Raw genomic sequence first — 18,121 nt, forward strand, 5'->3', positions numbered from 1 at the left:
CAGCTAAACTAACTAGATTACTAAGTTACTTACCTCTGCAGGCTTGCTCCTCGCTCCTTGGCACTTGCTCCTCGCTCCTCAGCACTTGCTCTTCGCTCCAATGCTCTTGCTCCAGCTCCAAACTTGCTCAATGAAGTTATAATGAATGTTTTTTGGCCCATTGGCCTTATAAAACAAATTTTTTTTTCTAATTTTTTTAATTTTTTCGGGTCCGGCGGATTTTTTTTTTCCGCTGAACTTCTCCCGGCCCGGCTCGAATCGCTCCCGGAGCGAATTTTAATGCCCGGGAGCGATCAGGGAGCGATCGCTCGTCAATCGCTCCCGGGCATTAAAAATCGCTCCGGGAGCGATCGCTCCCTGTGTCGCTCCCTAACAGGCCAGGGAGTGCAAATTTTTTTACGGGAGCGCGCTCCTGAAAATCGCTCCCGTTCGGGAGCGATTTTGGGAGCGCGCTCCCGAGCCACTCCCAAGCCGCTCCCGCCCAAAGCGCGCTTCGGGAGCGGGTTCAAGGGGGGGGGCGCTCCCCTGCAACATGGCTTCTCCCACTTCTGCATCACTCTGCGTGGTTTTGCGTCCCTCTACATCACCCTGCGTGAGGGTTGTATCTCCCATGGACTGCGTCTCCCTTTGCGCTGCCTCTCAATGCCCCTGCATCATCGCCTCCTCAGTCACTGATTGCTGCTGATGCTCTCCTCTTCCTCCACCCTGCAACTCTCCCGCTGAAATCGATCTCCTTCTCTTTGAGAATCAATTTTCCTTGGGATACTGAGTATCTACCGGTATGTCTCCAATATTAAAACAAAGATTAAGTCTCTAATCAACAGCTAAGATTAAAACAGACTTGATCCTCGTCTCTTAGAAGCTTCTCTCCCTTATCTTTATTAATACCCATTAATATTTTTATTTTCCTAAGTTTAGACTTAGGAACCCATTAAAATTATTAACTATTTTAATAACTCCTCATCCGTTGGAATTTCTTGAAACGATTTATAGGTCATGGAGATCTCATGTGCCTTAGATTCTCCACCAAATTTCAAGGCTAGAGCATATCCGATGCTACCCAAAATCAACAAGTTATTTTTTGACAAAAGTCCCCAGAAAAACCCAACTTGGTAAAACCGGTGAAGCAACTGAGGGTTTTTATTTTTAAGCAATAATAAGAAATTTTGAGTACAATAAATATCACCAAACTGGCGAATCTATCTGTGAGACGAATACTAGCAGAAATTTTCCTAGGGAAAATTGGGAAATTGCCCTCTTTGTCAGTAATCTTGACACTTGACTGCCTCTGATCTGCGCAGGCCCTGCGTCACTCTAGAGCTGCCTACCAAACACACTGCTTGAATTAACTACTAATCTAGCTGTCTTGCCTGCTGCTGGCTGGGAAACTGTCTCTTTGGTCCTTTGGAAAAATTTCCATGTCATTGGAATTGGAAACGAGCTCCTCTTCAACGGGATCGAAATTTCCCTATTGAGGCTCTGTGCTTCCTCCTAGAGAAAATCTTGGCCTCCCCTTTTTGACTCTCCAGAATTGGGAAAAAAATTCATTTGGACTCACTATCTCTGCCCCTTTCAATTTCGTTCTTTGGTTCAAACTCTTTTGGTAACTGCTGCTGCTCTCTGGAGGATCAAACTTCCCAAGGAAATCGATCTCTTGTCTCACAAGTGTGTTTCTCCATCTACCCATTGACTTCTTCTTATAATCTTGTTGTGGGGCTCCAACGACCAAGATTAAAACTTAATCAATGGCTGAGATTATTTCCTAGTCCATCTATGTGAGTTTCTAGATTGTTCACACCTTTCTCAATTAACACTGATTAATTAACCACTTTTCCTAAGTTTAGACTTAGGAAATATTTAAAAATAGGTTAATAATCTAATTGAGACACTTTTAGGTGTAATTTCCAGAAAAGATTTCTGGATTATGGAGAACTCCTGTGTTCTAGCCTCTCCATAAAGTTTCGAGACTAGAACACTTCCGATGCTGCAAAAACTAACACTCCTTCTTAGCGAGGAAGGTGTTCTAGTGCTGCACTACTAATACAAAACCTTGTCTCTGCATCACTCTCTGTACACTGTTGATCTCTATCCACTGTGACTGTGTGCCACTGCCCACTATCCATTGCGCAACTTTGATGTTACATCTGTGTTGTTGCTGACGCTGCTATATTGCTGCCAACTCTGCATTTTCACTGGGACTCCCTCTATAATATCTCGTTTCCGGGATATCCCTCAAACCCAAGCAAACTCCAACCAAATACGTCCAAATGATATAGTAACCGGGAAGCTCAAAGCGATAAAAATAACAGTGGTGCAACATATAATAATGTAAACATGAAATATAAACAGATACTCAAAAAATGCAGAGAGAAATGCTAAGCCATTTTATTTTACTGAGTAATGGAATGAGTACAGGAGGTGATCAGAAAGATGGCACCTCGACTTGCACAAGGCAAGTGAAGAAATACACTCAGAATAGTAAAGGAATGGCCTCTCTCTGAACTGCGTGGATGCTGCTGGAAAACTGCCTTGCTGCTGCTACTACTGGAAATCAAATGAGGATTTGGGGTTGTTCCCCTCAAAAAATTCTGAAACTATGGAATCAGACTCTACTCAAGAAACCCAGAAAAACCCAGAAAGCTTTTCTGAAATAGTCGATCCCGGAAAATCGCCCCCTTGGGGATCTACACTGTCCCTCAAGGTTATGCACTGCCACTGAATAGAATCCTCCAAAAACTCAGCCCAAAACTCTGCCAAAATCCTCCAATATGCAAGAGCTGATCCCTTGCTCAATCTCCTAGCTCAATCCTCCACAAAACCCCCAATCCGGAACTCCCACCAAAAGAACTGCGTCCCTCTCTCTCAAGACTGCGTAGTCCTCAAATGCTCAGCTCCTCCACAACGCCAAAGATCAATCCTACTGCAAAAGAATGCTGAAAACTACCTTGCCCGAGTAGGCACTCGAAGTCCCCCATGGCTAAGGGTGAGATATCCTAACAGAGACACTCAATGCACTAAACAATGCTGCAGACAGGCTAAACAGCCAGCATGCTCCAAGTCGAAGTGACTAGCTCAAATGCACATAATCAAATGTCAAAATGAGGAGGCTCCTCTCTCCTTTATAGCGTTGGCCTCTCTCAATCCCAAGGCCCACCTCCTCCAACGTAGCCCCTCTCTTGCCACGTGTTCCTTCCCATCTGCGCAGTCCCTCCAAGTGTCTGCGTGGGCCTCATCTCTGCGTGATCCTTTGGCCCCCTTTGGCTCCCCTTTAAGTCACAACGTTGTGCTACTAGGGAGTGACTTTATTCTAAAAGTGAGTTATGTCCCCCTTTTCCTCACCTTTTTATTTATAAATAACTATAGACGGCAAAATTGAGCAAAATCGAATATTCCAATTAGCCATGGCTAATTAGGAATATTACAGTGTCCCCCGGCAAAATGTTGCTTGTCCTCAAGCAACTGAAGTGATAGGTGCTGCAAAATGTTCTCACTCTCCCAAGTGGCATCCTCATCCGGTAAATTCTTCCACCTCACCAAGAATTCCTGGACCGTCTTGCTCCGCAGTTGCCTCTCCCTGGTATCAATAATAGCTCTGGTTGCAACATCAAATGCCCCTCATCATCCGTGGGTGGTAGCTCATCTGTCACTGTCACATGATGCCCCAACGCCTTCTTCAGGCATGATACATGAAAAACGTTATGAATCTTGCTGCCTTGAGGCAGCTCCAACTCATATGCAACCTGTCCAATCCTGCGTATCACCCTGTATGGCCCATAAAAGCGGGGGTTGAGCTTTTCAACCCCCTTCTGCTTCAGTGACGACTGTCGGTATCGCTGTAATCGTAGGTAGACCAAATCACCCACCTCAAACTGTCTCTCCACCCGATCTCTGTCAGCGTACAACTTCCACTGGTTCTGCGTTGTAGCCATGTTATCCTTGAGAGCTCGGAGAATATCCTGACTCTCTTGGATCCAAATCTTGGCTCTCGGAGCCTTGCTAGCACCAAACATCACATCAACAAAAGATAAAGGATGATATCCATACAAAACATAGAATGGTGACATACCAATGGACATGTGATGTGTAGTGTTGTAGCAGTACTCCCCCAGATGCAGCTACTTCAGCTATGCTCGCTGCTGCCCACTGACATAGTTACGCAAGTAGCCATTCAGCGACTTGTTAACTATCTTTGTCTGCCCGTCTGTCTGTGGGTGATAACTGGTACTCGGTGTCAACTCTGTCCCCACCAACCGGAAAAGCTCTTGCCAAAATCCGCCCATGAAACGACTGTCCCTGTCACTGGTGATGGTCTTGGGAAGACCATGTAACCTGAAGATCTCTCTGAAGAACAACTCGGCCACCTGTGCTGTTGTGTAGTGTGCGGATATGGCGAAAAAGTGTGAGTACTTTGTCAGTCGATCAACGACGACAAAGATGCAATCCTTGCCCTGTACCATGGGCAACCTTGTGATGAAGTCCGTCGAAATACACTCCCATTTCCCCTCCGGAATGGGAAGAGGCTGCAATAATTCTGCTGGATGGTTCATCTCGCCCTTGTTCTTCTGGCAAACGTCGCACTCCCGGACATGCTGGAGTACGTCCTCTTTGAGGCCCTTCCAGGAGAACCTCTCTCCAATGGCCCTGTAGGTTTTGGTAAACCCCTGATGGCCTGCCAATGGTGAATCATGTGATGCCTGAAGTATCTTCTTCTTGAGCTGAGATCTCTCAGTCAAGAAGATTCGGTCCTTGTAGTAGATGATCTCATCGACCACCCTGTACCTGTCATTTGCCACTTGCCCATCCAGAACCTCACATGCAAATCTGTCCTTGGAGTACTCTACTAAGAGTCGAGCCCTCCAGTCTGCATCCAAGCTCATAAGAGACAACCTGGCTGGTCTACGTGAAAGGGCATCTGCTACCACGCTGTTCTTACCTTTGACATACTCAATGTCAAAGTCATATGCTTGGATCTTACTGATCCACTTCTGCTGCCTCTCCTTTAGCTGCTTCTGCTCCAAAAAGAATCTGAGGCTGTTGTGATCAATCCTCACCCTGAACCTGTTACCCACTAAATACTGCCGGTACTTGGCCAATGCATGCATGATGGCCAGCATCTCCTTGTCGTATATAGAATACAACCTCTCGTGCGGAAGGAGCTTCCGGCTCTCAAAGGCTATAGGGTGACCTCCCTGCATCAATACTGTGCTGATCCCCTCTCCCGACGCATCACACTCCAAAACAAATGGCTGCGAAAAATGCGGCAATGCAAGCATTGGGCAACTGCTCATAACCTCCTTGAGTCTATCAAAGGCTCACTGCATTGTATCTGACCAACTGAATGCCCCCTTCCTCATCAAATCTATCAGGGGTGCAGCAAGCTGTGAGAAACCCTTGACGAACTTCCGGTATTAAGTACAAATGCTAATGAATCCTCGAAGATCTGTCACGTTCCTCGGCTCCCGCCAATCTCTGATGGCCCTGATCTTCTCCTTGTGGACCCTCACTCCGTCCACCCCTATGATGTGTCCCAAGTATAACATCTCCATCAACCCAAACTCACACTTGGAGAGTTTGGCATAGAACTGCTGTTCCTCCAAGATGCGCAATATTGTCTCAATGTGCTGGAGATGCTCCTCCCAAGTCCTGCTGTAGATGAGGATATCATCAAAGAACACCAACACAAACTTCCTTAAGTGACTGCGGAAGATGTGATTCATGCAAGAATGGAATGTAGCTGGGGTGTTGGTTAGCCCAAAGGGCATCACCAAAAACTCAAAGTACCCATAGTGACACTTGAAGGAAGTCTTGGGAATGTCTTGTCCCCTCAAGCGAATCTGATGGTACCCAGATCTCAAATCAATATTTGAGAAGAACCGCGCTCCTCTCAATTCATCCATCAACTCATCGATCCTGGGTATGGGGTACCTGTTTTTCAGTGTCTTCTTGTTCAGGGCCCTGTAGTCAATGCACATCCTCAATGTGTTGTCCTTCTTCTTCACCAACACCACGGAAGAAGCAAAAGGACTCATGCTAGGCCGAATGTGCCCAGGAGCCAGCAACTCATGAATGGCCCGCTCAATCTCATCATGATAGGCCTTGGGATGCCTATAGGGGGTAGTAATCACTGCCTGTATGCCCTGCTCAAGCTCAATGGTGTGCTCAAACCCCCGGTCCGGTGGCTGTCCCGGCGGAATCTCCCCAAATACTGTGGCATACCGGTCAAGGATGGACTGTACCTCCGGGTGCACTGTCTGCCTTGTAGTCCTTGCCTCTGATGCACGCAGCTCTACTGCCCACTCTATGTCTCCCTTCGGAAGACTGCCTACATCCGATGAGCCGAAACAGTTTGAGGCGAATATGTGTGTTGTTCCCGTATCTTCTCATGCCTCCCTGTGTTCTCATCATCCCACTCCATCTCTAGGGCCTGTTAGCGCTTGAAATTTCACCTCAGGCTGAGAAAGGTAAACCTCAAGGCAACATCAAACCACTTAGCCTCGTAGCTAGCCCTACGGGGCAGGAGAGGGCTCTCTCCGATCTATCTCGGTAAAGATCTTCGATTGGTGAGATGACCAATAGGGTAACACTGATTTTAGGCTAGTAAACTGATCAAAAGGGTTGATTTGGGGTTTTTAGGGTTTTTGGTGGAAAATTGGGGAAATGGCAATTTTGGGTGTGGGGATTGGACACAGTTTCTGCAGGGGGTTCTTTGGGGCGAGATAGGAGACAGTATTGATGCCTTAGATTGAGGTGAATGGATGAGAAAGACAGGTGAGGAGCTAAGGAGAGCAAACAATAACTTTGAATTCTCCTTAAACAGTAGAAAACATTGAAATTAAGCAAACTTAAAAGCAGAGCATGACAGTCATGAGTTCTACTTTAACACTTCATTTGCCTAATGTGCAGAAGGAAAAGAAAGGAAATGATTCACATAACACACTTACACGTACATAGAGAAACACACCATCAATACATGTAACCACAAGAATCCCAAAAAGGACTGCAAAACCCTGGTCTTCCTTAGCCAAAAATTGCAGAGATACAGTGAATAATACAATGATAGCTTCTCCCTCAAGAGTCCAACCTCTCCAACCATGAAAATGATTGAGAAAATACATAATATAGGCAAGCCAACCTCTTCCCTTGCCTCTAGGGGTCGAGCTCATCCTTCTAGGAGCTGTTTCAACCAATTCTAAACTGAGCACTAAAATCTAGGCAGTCAAAACAACTTGCCTCTATAAGCTAGGAAACCAATTCATTCATTTAATTTTCACCTATTTCATGAATGAATCTTCTAGAAGAGATACATAAGTGTAAAAGTGTCAAAAAATTACATTATTTACATCAAGGAGGATAACAATCCACTCCAAAGAGTCAAACATGGTCAAATCTGCGTTTTTCTGAGCTGTACAGTGAAATTTTGAGAAAATTGCCTGATGGGTCGCGCGCCTCTGCCTGACGGGTCGCGCGCCTTTGAGGGCACTTTTGGGGCACTTGCTGGTGTCCAAATGGGGCAAGAGTAGGCTTGTTGGAAAGGTCTGGATGTCTACTTTCCAACCCAACTGGAATTTTTGAATTTGGTGGTCATTTGCCCCTCCAAAATTGCAATCTCCCAAGACTGCTTTCTGTGTCTCAAACATGTGGCAGAAAGTCATTTTTTGCTTGTTTTTTGACTTTCTGGAGGCCCAAGACTTCATAAAATCTCTAGGCAATGGATGAGCATATGTAACATTTCATGACAAATCTGGAAATGCTGAGTTTTTGCAAAATGAAGTTGCCAAGAGAAAGGGTCGCGCGGGGGGTGAGACCCGTTAATGGGACAAAACCTGTAAATTGCCTGAAAAAACCAAAATTGATCCAAAATGCTCAAAATTTCTTGGAATTTGTGCTGGGGCTGAGCTATTTAGTGCCTTGCTCCTTCAAAGAAGCCTCGGCCAAAAAGTGGAGGGGATCGGGCCTTTTTCTCCTTTTTTGTGCCTTGGCCAACCGCCTTTGGAGCACCTTCATCTTCGCCTTGCACACGTGCATCCGCGCCCAATAATGGTTCTTCATGTTTCTCAACAATTTCTTATCTTGGTTGGCCTTAGCCAACAGCCTCTCTAAATGAGCATTGCGCCGGATAAGCATAGCCTCTCGCTCAACTGGCACTAAATCACCGGGTCTTCTTCGATTCAAGTTGCGGTCACTATGAATCCTCCACAACTCATCAAGAGTTCGCTCATCCTCCAACTGATTGTTGCGCTGTTCTAAATAGGTGATCGTCCACTGTGCCATCTCTAACTTCTGCTGCAACAAGCGGTTCTCGGCCTCCTTTTGCTGAATGACCTCATGAAGCTTCGTGGTAGGAGAGCGGGTATCAAGATCAATGATATCAATGTCGGGATCACCGGTCATTCCCTCCTCGATCATGAGCTGCTTGCCCCTCTGTGCTGCTGAAGAAGGCGAGGCCCCTTCCACTTGATGTGGAGATAGCACTCGCTGAACTGATGAAGAAAGCGAGACCCCTTCCACCTACTGTGGAGAAAATACTCGCCGAGCTGCCGCAAATAAGGCCCTTTGGCCTCTTTGATAGGTGACCAAAGGTGAGGAGCTGACATGTCTAGTGACGGGGATGTCATGCTGCTATGATGGTCCTCCCTCCTCGTGAATAACCTCAGGATGTGGCGGTGGTGGTGCTGTGAAAAGCTCACGAGAGATAAACTCCTCCCATGAGATGCCCTGCTGAGCCAACTGATGTAAGACCACAAGCTGAATCAAACCATAATGGTAAAGGCTCCTATACTGCTGTGCCGGGCTCTTCCGCTGCATCACAGACACCATCCTCTCAATGTTCTGGCAGAAGAAAACAGGGATGTTCATCATCCGTACCCGTGTGAAATGCATCAATAGGCGAATATGGTACGAATATACCTGTGAAAATCTGCCCTCACAGGTAAAGTAGAGCATGATGAGCCTCATCATGGGAGCATACTCACTCCTGAGAAATCTGAAGGGGAACACACCTGTCAAGTGTCTCATGAGTGCGGGTCTAACGAAAGGCTCAAAATGAACACTGTCCAACACCTTGCGCTTATTCCATACCTCTCCGACATTAGGTATCCCTGTGGCCTGTGCAATCATCTCGGGTGTCAATGTAAAGTCCACCCCGGCAAGGTTGACATGTCCATCATGCAAATGTAAAACAAATAGGCGAGCTAACTCTCTGTGATGCTGAATCCGAGAGATCCTCTCGCAAAACTCATAACAAGACATATACTGGAAACATGAAACTGCCATAGGACAAGCCTGTAAATCTGTCAAAGAAGTGGGCTCCTCTCTCTTATGATGACCACCCTTTCCACCCTTATGAGGCCTCCTCTATACCTCAATCTCTGAAGCTGATGCCTGGTCATCACTCTGCTCATAGGTTTCGGTTTCTGACATTGTTTAAGGAGCAAAGTGGCTGAAATGTACTGCTGTTTCTGCTTTGCAAAATGCTGATCTATATGCTGTTTCAAGGGGACAAGGAGCACGAGGGGAATGTTAGGGAAGGGATACTTTTAAAGGGAAAATGGGAATAAATATATAAAACAGGGATTTTAGGGAAAAAAACATTGCAAAATCATTGCATATGCATCATTATATACATTTGTTTACATGGGTATAATGAGAGGTAGGGTTAGGGCTTGATTTTTTATTTTTTAGGGAAGAGGGGTAGGGTTTAGGTTTTCTTTACAAATTTAGCAAGGGAAATTTACATGGAATATCAAGGAAAAAGAAATGGGAATGGGGAAAAAATGATTACAAGGGAATACCCTAAAACAGCATAAAACCCTAGGCATATTTTACAATTTTAAACCACAGCCACATAGAGCTTTTTCTCTTGCACAATGAGATCTTTAAAAATGTATTCATGATGTCTTTAACCATAACAAGCAGCAATTTGTAAGTTGGAGGGCCTACCTTAGGCAATTTGGCGATTTTGTTGGCTCCTTGGATGAATTTGCAGGCGATTTTATAAGGAGGGCGCTGACGGGTCGCGCGCCACTGACGGGTCGCGCCCGTTAGAAATTAACACTGCTGGAAGGCGCTTGACGGGTCGCGCGCCTGTCAAGCTCACAAACTCAGCTCGAAATCACTTGCAAGCACTTGCTCAACGACTTGGATGCACAATGAGGGTCGATGGAGGGAGATTGGGCTTTTATAACTTTGATTTGAATTAATTTCATGCCCAAACCCACTTTATAATGTTTTTCTTTGACACTTTATAAACTTGACTTTTTCTTGGTTTCCTTTGTCCTGAAATTGACTGATTTGATGCTTTTCTTTGATGCTTTTTGCAGGGATAACATCTGAGGGATCTTGGCAAGGGAGCCAGGGTTACATGCTGTCCTTTGAAGCGTTTTGAAATTTTACCATTTTTTACAAAATTTTGAAAAATGACCTTGGCTTTAAAAAACAGGGTTTTTTAAATCCAAGGTGAAATTTAACTGTACAAGATAGAAATTTTCGAAGAAACACTTTGAAAAACATCCCTCTGGCTTGCTGGGCACTTATTGACCTTCAGAGACATGACCTTGAAGACAATCTTGACCAAAACCCTAGAGCTAGAATTTGACTTCAAGACAAGACAAGTAGGCTTGAAAGAGTCTAAGGACTGAAACAACCTTGATCCAGCAATGCCAAGAGGGGGACAAAGACACCAGCTCCTCCATCAGGGTTATGGCATGCCTAACGGAATGCAAAGAATGACACTGATGAGACACCTATTTATGCAAATGCAAAGAGCTTTGATCGCTGATGGAGGGCTACTAGACCGACTCTAACAGGGCCTTCCAATTTGTAGTGACCTTCCCTAGAGTGATAAGCCACTGAACACCCAATATTATGTTGGTTTCCAGAATGTTGACCACGAAAAAGTGGTCAGTCAGTGTGTAGGTGCCCATCGTCACTGATAACTTTGGGACATAACGAGCACACACCATGGTCTGATCTCCTATGACCAAAACTGAAAATCCATTGTAACTCTCTGTCTGTATACCTCTCTGCTCAACCATCTGTGCATCGATGAAATTGTGGGTTGCCCCATTGTCAACCAAAACTGATACTCGTTGGCCATGTACTCTCCCTCGTACGCGCAGCGTCAAATACTTTGGAACTCCTCGCAATGCTGCAAGGGCTCCTCCGATAGGTGCAAAAGTTGCACCACTTGCTGCTGGTGGTGGAGGCGGTAAGGGACCCTGCATGGCAAGACTATCTCCTGCCTCAACATCATCCTCCTCATCCTCTTCCCTGCTGCACTCGGAGAAGACCTCAATAAAGTGTGCTTTGCCAGCCGCACATCTATGTCCTGGTGCCCACAACTCTTGACAGGTGAAGCACAACCGCTTCTTCTTCAACTCCCTCCTGGCGTCATCATCAATCTGTGCTCGTCTTGGATTCCCCTTTGGAGGTGGAATCCTCACGTCCTTCCCCTTAGGCTGGAAAGCCTGTCTCTGGGGGTAAGGTGTCTGGGTCCTGGGTAAGGCATCCTGTAAGTCCCGGGTCCTGCTGATAACATCCTGGAGTGTGGCTGGTCTAGTGGACCTGACTAGACCCCGAAGTGGCTCTACTAACCCCTCGACAAACATGTAGATCCTCCGTGCTGTGGATAGATCTGGCACCATCACCGAAATCCTCAAGAAGTTTGCAATGTAGGTCTCTGGGCTCCCTGTCTGTTTGAGCCTCGTCAGCTCAACAAAGTGTTGTTCCGGATCCCTCTGGTCAAATCTCTCCATCAATCTCCTGGTGAACTCGACATACGTCGTCACTGTGGAATGTTCGAGTGTAACCATCCCATGGGACCACCAATCTTGGGCCTCACCATCCAAATGTAATGTCGCCACCTTGATGGCCTCTGCCTCGGACATCTGGTTAAGCTGGAAATAGATGTCCAAGTTCTCCACCCAAGACTTTGCCGAACTGTTTGATGAACCATAAAACGCAGGCAAGTGGAATCTACTAGCTGTGTGGTGGGTATCTCCATCGTGATAATGCCGGTGTCCTCTGTGATGGTCACGGGGTCTACTATCCCACTGGAGTTGAACAAAGTCTTTGAATGAGAGAGCATCCCTGAACTCCTGCCCATAGGCCTGGTACTCTGCAAAATAATCGCCCATATGACCGGGCTTTGCCTCCTGCTGGGCTCCGGCCCCCGTATCTGCTCCTAGGAAAGTGGGCATGGTTGAGCGTGTAGGGGCATGTGAGGCCATCTGTTGAGTAGTATCACGCTGAGTGGCACCCTGCTCTGGAAAATGGTGGGATGTACCCGATCCCTCACCAACATGGAAAATTCGTGGGTTCTCACGCTGTCTAGCCTCTACTGCCGTGAATCTCTGCCCCATCACCTCGATTTGCTCGACAGATCCTGCACTGATTTGAGGAGCATGTCTGCAAATCTCTTCCCGTCCTCATCTGCCATCAGATCCTCTTGCTCTGCGTCGACCACAGGCTCCTTCTGTTCTGCGTCCACCACCTGAACACATTCTCCCTCTCCGTAGGTGTTCTCCAACCTACGCCCAATGTCTTTGTATCTCCTACCCCTGTAACAGATGTAGGGCTTTTCCCGCGGTGTCATAGATTGCTAGCTCCACAGGTTGAGTCAGATCTATGCTCTGATACCACTGTAATATCCCGTTTCCAGGATATCCCTCAAACCCAAGCAAACTCCAACCAAATACGTCCAAATGATATAGTAACCGAGAAGCTCAAAGTGATAAAAATAATAGTGGTGCAACATATAATAATGTAAACCTGAAATATAAGCAAATACTCAAGAAATGCAGAGAGAAATGCTAAGCCATTTTATTATACTGAGTAATAGAATGAGTACAGGAGGTGATTAGAAAGATGGCACTTCGACTTGCACAAAGCAAGTGAAGAAATACACTCAGAATAGTAAAGGAATGGCCTCTCTCTGAACTGCGTGGATGCTGCTGGAGAACTGCCGTGCTGCTGCTACTACTGGAAATCAAATGAGGATTTGGGGTTGTTCCCCTCAGAAAATGTTGAAACTTTGGAATCAGACTCTACTCAAGAAACCCAGAAAAACCCAGAAAGCTTTTCTGAAATAGTCGAACCCAGAAAATCGCCCCCTTGGGGATCTACGTTGTCCCTCAAGGCTTTGCGCTGCCATTGACTAGAATCCTCCCAAAGCTCAACTCGAAACTCTGCCAAAATCCTCCAATATGCAAGAGCTGATCCCTTGCTCAATCTCCCAGCTCAATCCTCCACAAAACCCCCAATCTGGAACTCCCACCAAAAGAATTGCGTCCCTCTCTCTCAAGACTGCGCAATCCTCAAATGCTCAGCTCCTCCACAATGCCAAAGATCAATCCTACTGCAAAAGACTGATGAAAACTACCTTCTCCGAGTAGGCACTCGAAGTCCCACGTGGCTAAGGGTGAGATCTCCGAACGAAGACACTCAGTGCACTAAATAGTACTGCAGACAGGCTAAACAGCCAGCGTGCTCCAAGTCGAAGTGACTAGCTCAAATGCACATAATCGAATGCCAAAATGAGGAGGCTCCTCTCTCCTTTATAGCGTTGGCCTCTCTCAATCCCAAGGCCCACCTCCTCCAACGTAGCCCCTCTCTTGCCACGTGTTCCTTCCCATTTGCGCAATCCTTCCAAGTGTCTGCGTGGGGCCCATCTCTGCGTGGTCCTTTGGCCCCCCTTGGCTCCCCTTTAAGTCACAACGTTGTGATACTAGGGAGTGACTTTATTCTAAAAGTGAGTTATGTCCCCCTTTTCCTCACCTTTTTATTTATAAATAACTATAGAAGGCAAAATTGAGCAAAATCAAATATTCCAATTAACCATGGCTAATTAGGAATATTACACCCTCTCATATGTTGTTGTTGCTACTGCAACTACTGTAAATAAGAAACTTCCGAAATGATGAATCAACTGTGTCTCTATGCTACATCTGTCTCATGTTCATCTGACTGCTACTAGCCTTTGCACTGTCCACTAAGGAATTTGCATTGCTGCCGATTCAGCTATCGAACCTCTTGCTTTGCTGTCAACACTGCATTTGTGCTCCTTAGCACTTGACTGCGATCAGTTTGCAGCTGTCACACGGGTAATCTAATTCCATCACTGACACTGATCCATCCTGCTACTGAATACTATGGGCGCCTGTAGCAAGGTAATGATCCATGAGGAAGACACCTCAATGGACACTTCCCAAATTGCAACTCTGAACTTTGATCTACTCATACCGTTGTAGCTACTGCTCTGCTGCTATCTATGGATTGTTGCTGCAATTACTGTAATAATGAGTTTGATCTCTCCAGATCTTGAAGCGCTAGCTTCAATAGGATTGCTCCCTCTGAAGCTATACTCCCTCTAAATCTCAATCTCCCTATGGGAAATCTGTTTGCTCCCTCCTAGCAACTCGCATTGTCCTCCTGCATTGGAAACTAGACTGCGAAGTTCTGCAGTAGGAATCGTCTAGCTGGAACTGCACCTGCATATTGCAATTGGGGAATTCACACTACCCATGTCACTGCAACTAGTTCTACAACTGTCTCTTGAGCACTGATTGTAACTAGCTATGTAGTTGTCATCTGAATAATCAACTGTCCCTGATGACACTGAACCTGCTACTATGATATTGTTGGCCCTTGTAGTAAAGGTGATGATCCTATTGCAACAATTGGGACTGATCTAACTGATCTCCTTGCTTCTTCTGCACTGGACATTGCCCTTTCTGGCACGCTGGAGTATCAACCTCCTCCTCCTCTTGGATCTGGTGCCCCACTACCTCCTTTCGAGCCTTTTCCCTTACAGGGATCTTTATTCGCTTCACTAGACAACTCGTAATTCCTTCGACACTTGTCTCTAGCTACTAGAATTCAATCTACTATCCAGATATGCGTTTGGCGTACGACCTCCTCTAGCAATATCTACAACTGGAAAAAATTTGGTTTCCTTCAAGACTGAACTAAAAACCCTTTTAGAGAAACTCCCTTTGTGTTCACTTGCTCTTCCACCCAACGCTGATTCTGCTATTGCAAAACCCTTATACTCTCAAACAAGGAATCTCCTCAGCAAAAATCTTAGCTACAACAACCCTTTTGCATGTTGGAATCACTCGAACTAGCAAGCCAATTTTTTTGCCAACCTACATTGAAAAATCGAACTGCTCAAGCAATTCGCACTGCGCAGCCCCCAAATATTTGTCTTGCTCCTCCCTCTGAACAATGAATTTCTTCCTACGCTTCTGAGCTTCCTTGTCTGATCAAAATGGCTCTGATACCATGTGAAAATTCCACTGCTGGAAATTCTATTGCATCCACTGAAATTATTTCTTCTAACTTTAAATTAATTTATCAGTTTATTGTAACGACAACAACGAAATAATGACACTGCAATCTTCACAAAAATATTGCAGAAAATAAAAGCGTTGGAAACTAAGAAATGTTAGCACACACATGAAAATGACAGTTTTTTTTGGACAAAAGTCCCCGGAAAAACCCAACTTTGGAAAACCAGTGCAACCACTGAGGGTTTTTATTATTAAGCAACAATGAGTAATTCTGAGTATAATAAATATCGCCAAACTGGCGAATCTATCGAAGAGGAATATTGGAAGAAATTTTCTAAGAGAAATTACCATCTCTCCAAGCAATCTCGACATTTGAATGCCTCTGAAGAGCTAGTCGTCCAAGTGATTTGCGTATGCCCTACGTTACTGTAGAGCTGCCTACCAAATGCATTGCCTGAATTGATCACCAATCTAGCCGTCCTTCCTGTTGCTGACTAGGAAATTGTCTCTGGCTCTCTGGAAAACTTTCCCGATCACTGGAACTGAAAATGAGCCCTCTTGAGGCTCTTCGCTGCCTCTGTGTAACCTCCTGGAGAAAATCTCGGCCTTCTCTTTCTGACTCTCTGGAACTGGGAAAACATTTCTCCAAACTCGCTTTCTTTGCCGCTCTTCGCTTCCCTTCTCTGACTCAAACACTTTCCTAGTCAATCCGTGTGAGTTTCTAGATGATTCACACCTTTCTCTATTAATACTGATTAATTAACCACTTTTTATAAGTTTAGACTCAGGAAATATTTTAAAATAGGTTAATAATCTAATTGAGTCACCCCTGTGTTTTAGCCTCTCCACAAAGTTTCAAGACTAGAACACCTTTGATGCTATAAAAACTAACACATAAGTCCTACACTTAAGGCTCATTTGGCACCTTCTGTCAGCCCTCCAAGTTGCTCCTTTAGATGCCTACTCAGATTTGTCTAAACTGAACCATCAATCCTGCATTGCTTTCTTGCATCGATGTTCCTGCAATGCTTACACTTCTAGACCTGCCCACCTTCATTCAACTCCTTAACTGATCTAGGGCTACATTAAGCTACCCTCTGTTCTGCAATATCTCCTCTATTGCACATATCTGGGACTCATGAATCTGTCCTCAAATAGGGCTTCAGATCTGTTGTTCATATCCATGAACATTCCTCCAAACACAACCTTTTACCTCTTATTCAAGGTTGGATTCACACATATCCCTCTTCATCTTTGTCCACTGAATGAGCACAAATCTAGACATTAAGGGATAGACCTTGATAGCCAAAACTTACTCTGAAGTTGCAGTCCTAAACTAGGGCTTCCATACCTCATGACATAACAACCCTCTACTCAAGGACATCATCACAAGCTTAACTACCTCTACAAGTGACACGGTCCTGTGCGCTGATATATGGCCCTAACACAACTCACATAGCTAGTTTGGATGGCATAGAAAACACGTCAACCTAGCCCTCTTTATTGGGAATCACGATTGCCATTAGACCAAAACCCGCAGGTGTTGGCCAATGATTGCATCGCCAGAGATAAGGATCCACGAGGCAGTTAGTCTATGTCGCGAAACACATGGGGAGCGTTGGTTTATCCAATGTCCAACAATCTCACCCCCAACGTGAGTCGGGTGTGTATCGAACTCGTGACCTACGCTTTGATACCACTTGTTGGGAATCACGATTGCCATTAGACCAAAACCCGCAGGTGTTAGCCAACGATTGCATCGCCAGAGATAAGGATCCACGAGAGGTAGTTAGTCCATGTCGCGAAACACATGGGGAGCATTGGTTTATCCAATGCCCAACACTCTTACCACTGTACAAGTTTTCGTCCCTTATCCAACAACTCAACAAACCTTACGGGTCTCGATATGTTACCGCTCAAACTGGTAGGGGTCCATGGAGGGGATCCTATAGAGCAACTACTAGGTCAAATGGCAACAATGGAGCGATAGTCCACTGTCACCTCAACTAAGGCTCCCTGCTCTTTATGGACTTTCACCGATGGGAGGAGTCTCTATGTGAGAGGAATCACAAGAATATGTAGGTCAATGATGAGGTATGGGTGATTCTTAAAGCCTATTCACAAGAGAGGTTCAATTAGACAACTTGCTTGCTTCAAAAGCAAGGTGATGGGCTCCCTAGGAAGGGCTAAGAGAATTCTTGAGCCTAGGTTTGGAGGATATGCCTTAAAAAGGGGCTTCTTAGACCTAAGGGTCCTTATGGATAAGAGGCTTCTATGTAATCCTTGAGGAATCGGAGTTGCAAAGTTATGGGACCACACAAAGCCAAGTGGACCCAAAACTAGGTCAAGCGTATGGAGTTGATCACCCAATGAGGGGCTTGACCAGGTTAGGGTAGGGAATAGGATCAAAGGACTAATTTTCCTTTGAGATTTGAATGCAATGATTATGAAAATTTCTAAATAGATCCTACGATAGTGATTAATATTATTTCTTCTACTTATTATCTCAGAAATAAGTTATTCATAGTGTTCTTACAGCGAATATCGAAATATATTCTACTGCATCCTTCACAATAAAATATTGCAGAAAGTAAATGTAAAGAAAAATACTGGCACAAATACAATCACAATGACAATTATTTTGGACAATCGTTCTCGGAAAAACCCAATGTGGGAAAACCGGTGCAGCAGATGAGGGTTTCTTTATTGTTATCCGACAAATTCTCATGTACAAATTACAACCAACAAAACAGGAGTGAGAAATATTACAGACGCTTCTTGACAAATCTTTGATCCAGGTGAAGTACTCCTCTTCTCTGGAATCCTTCTGCATC

General features: G+C 45.3%; 1 protein-coding gene across 3 annotated transcripts in view; it reads left to right on the forward strand.

Annotated features, from left to right (window-relative positions):
• Nucleotides 1-18,121, forward strand: part of LOC149223410 (Chaperone DnaJ-domain superfamily protein) — a 473,939-nt gene that overhangs the window by 136,227 nt on the left and 319,591 nt on the right. The gene's annotated exons all lie outside the window — the stretch shown is intronic.

This window comes from Pinus tabuliformis, chromosome Q (genome assembly GCF_031772625.1).
Source record: "Pinus tabuliformis cultivar Carrire ecotype Pingquan chromosome Q, CPIR1, whole genome shotgun sequence".
In the NCBI taxonomy this organism is placed as follows: Eukaryota; Viridiplantae; Streptophyta; class Pinopsida; order Pinales; family Pinaceae; genus Pinus; species Pinus tabuliformis.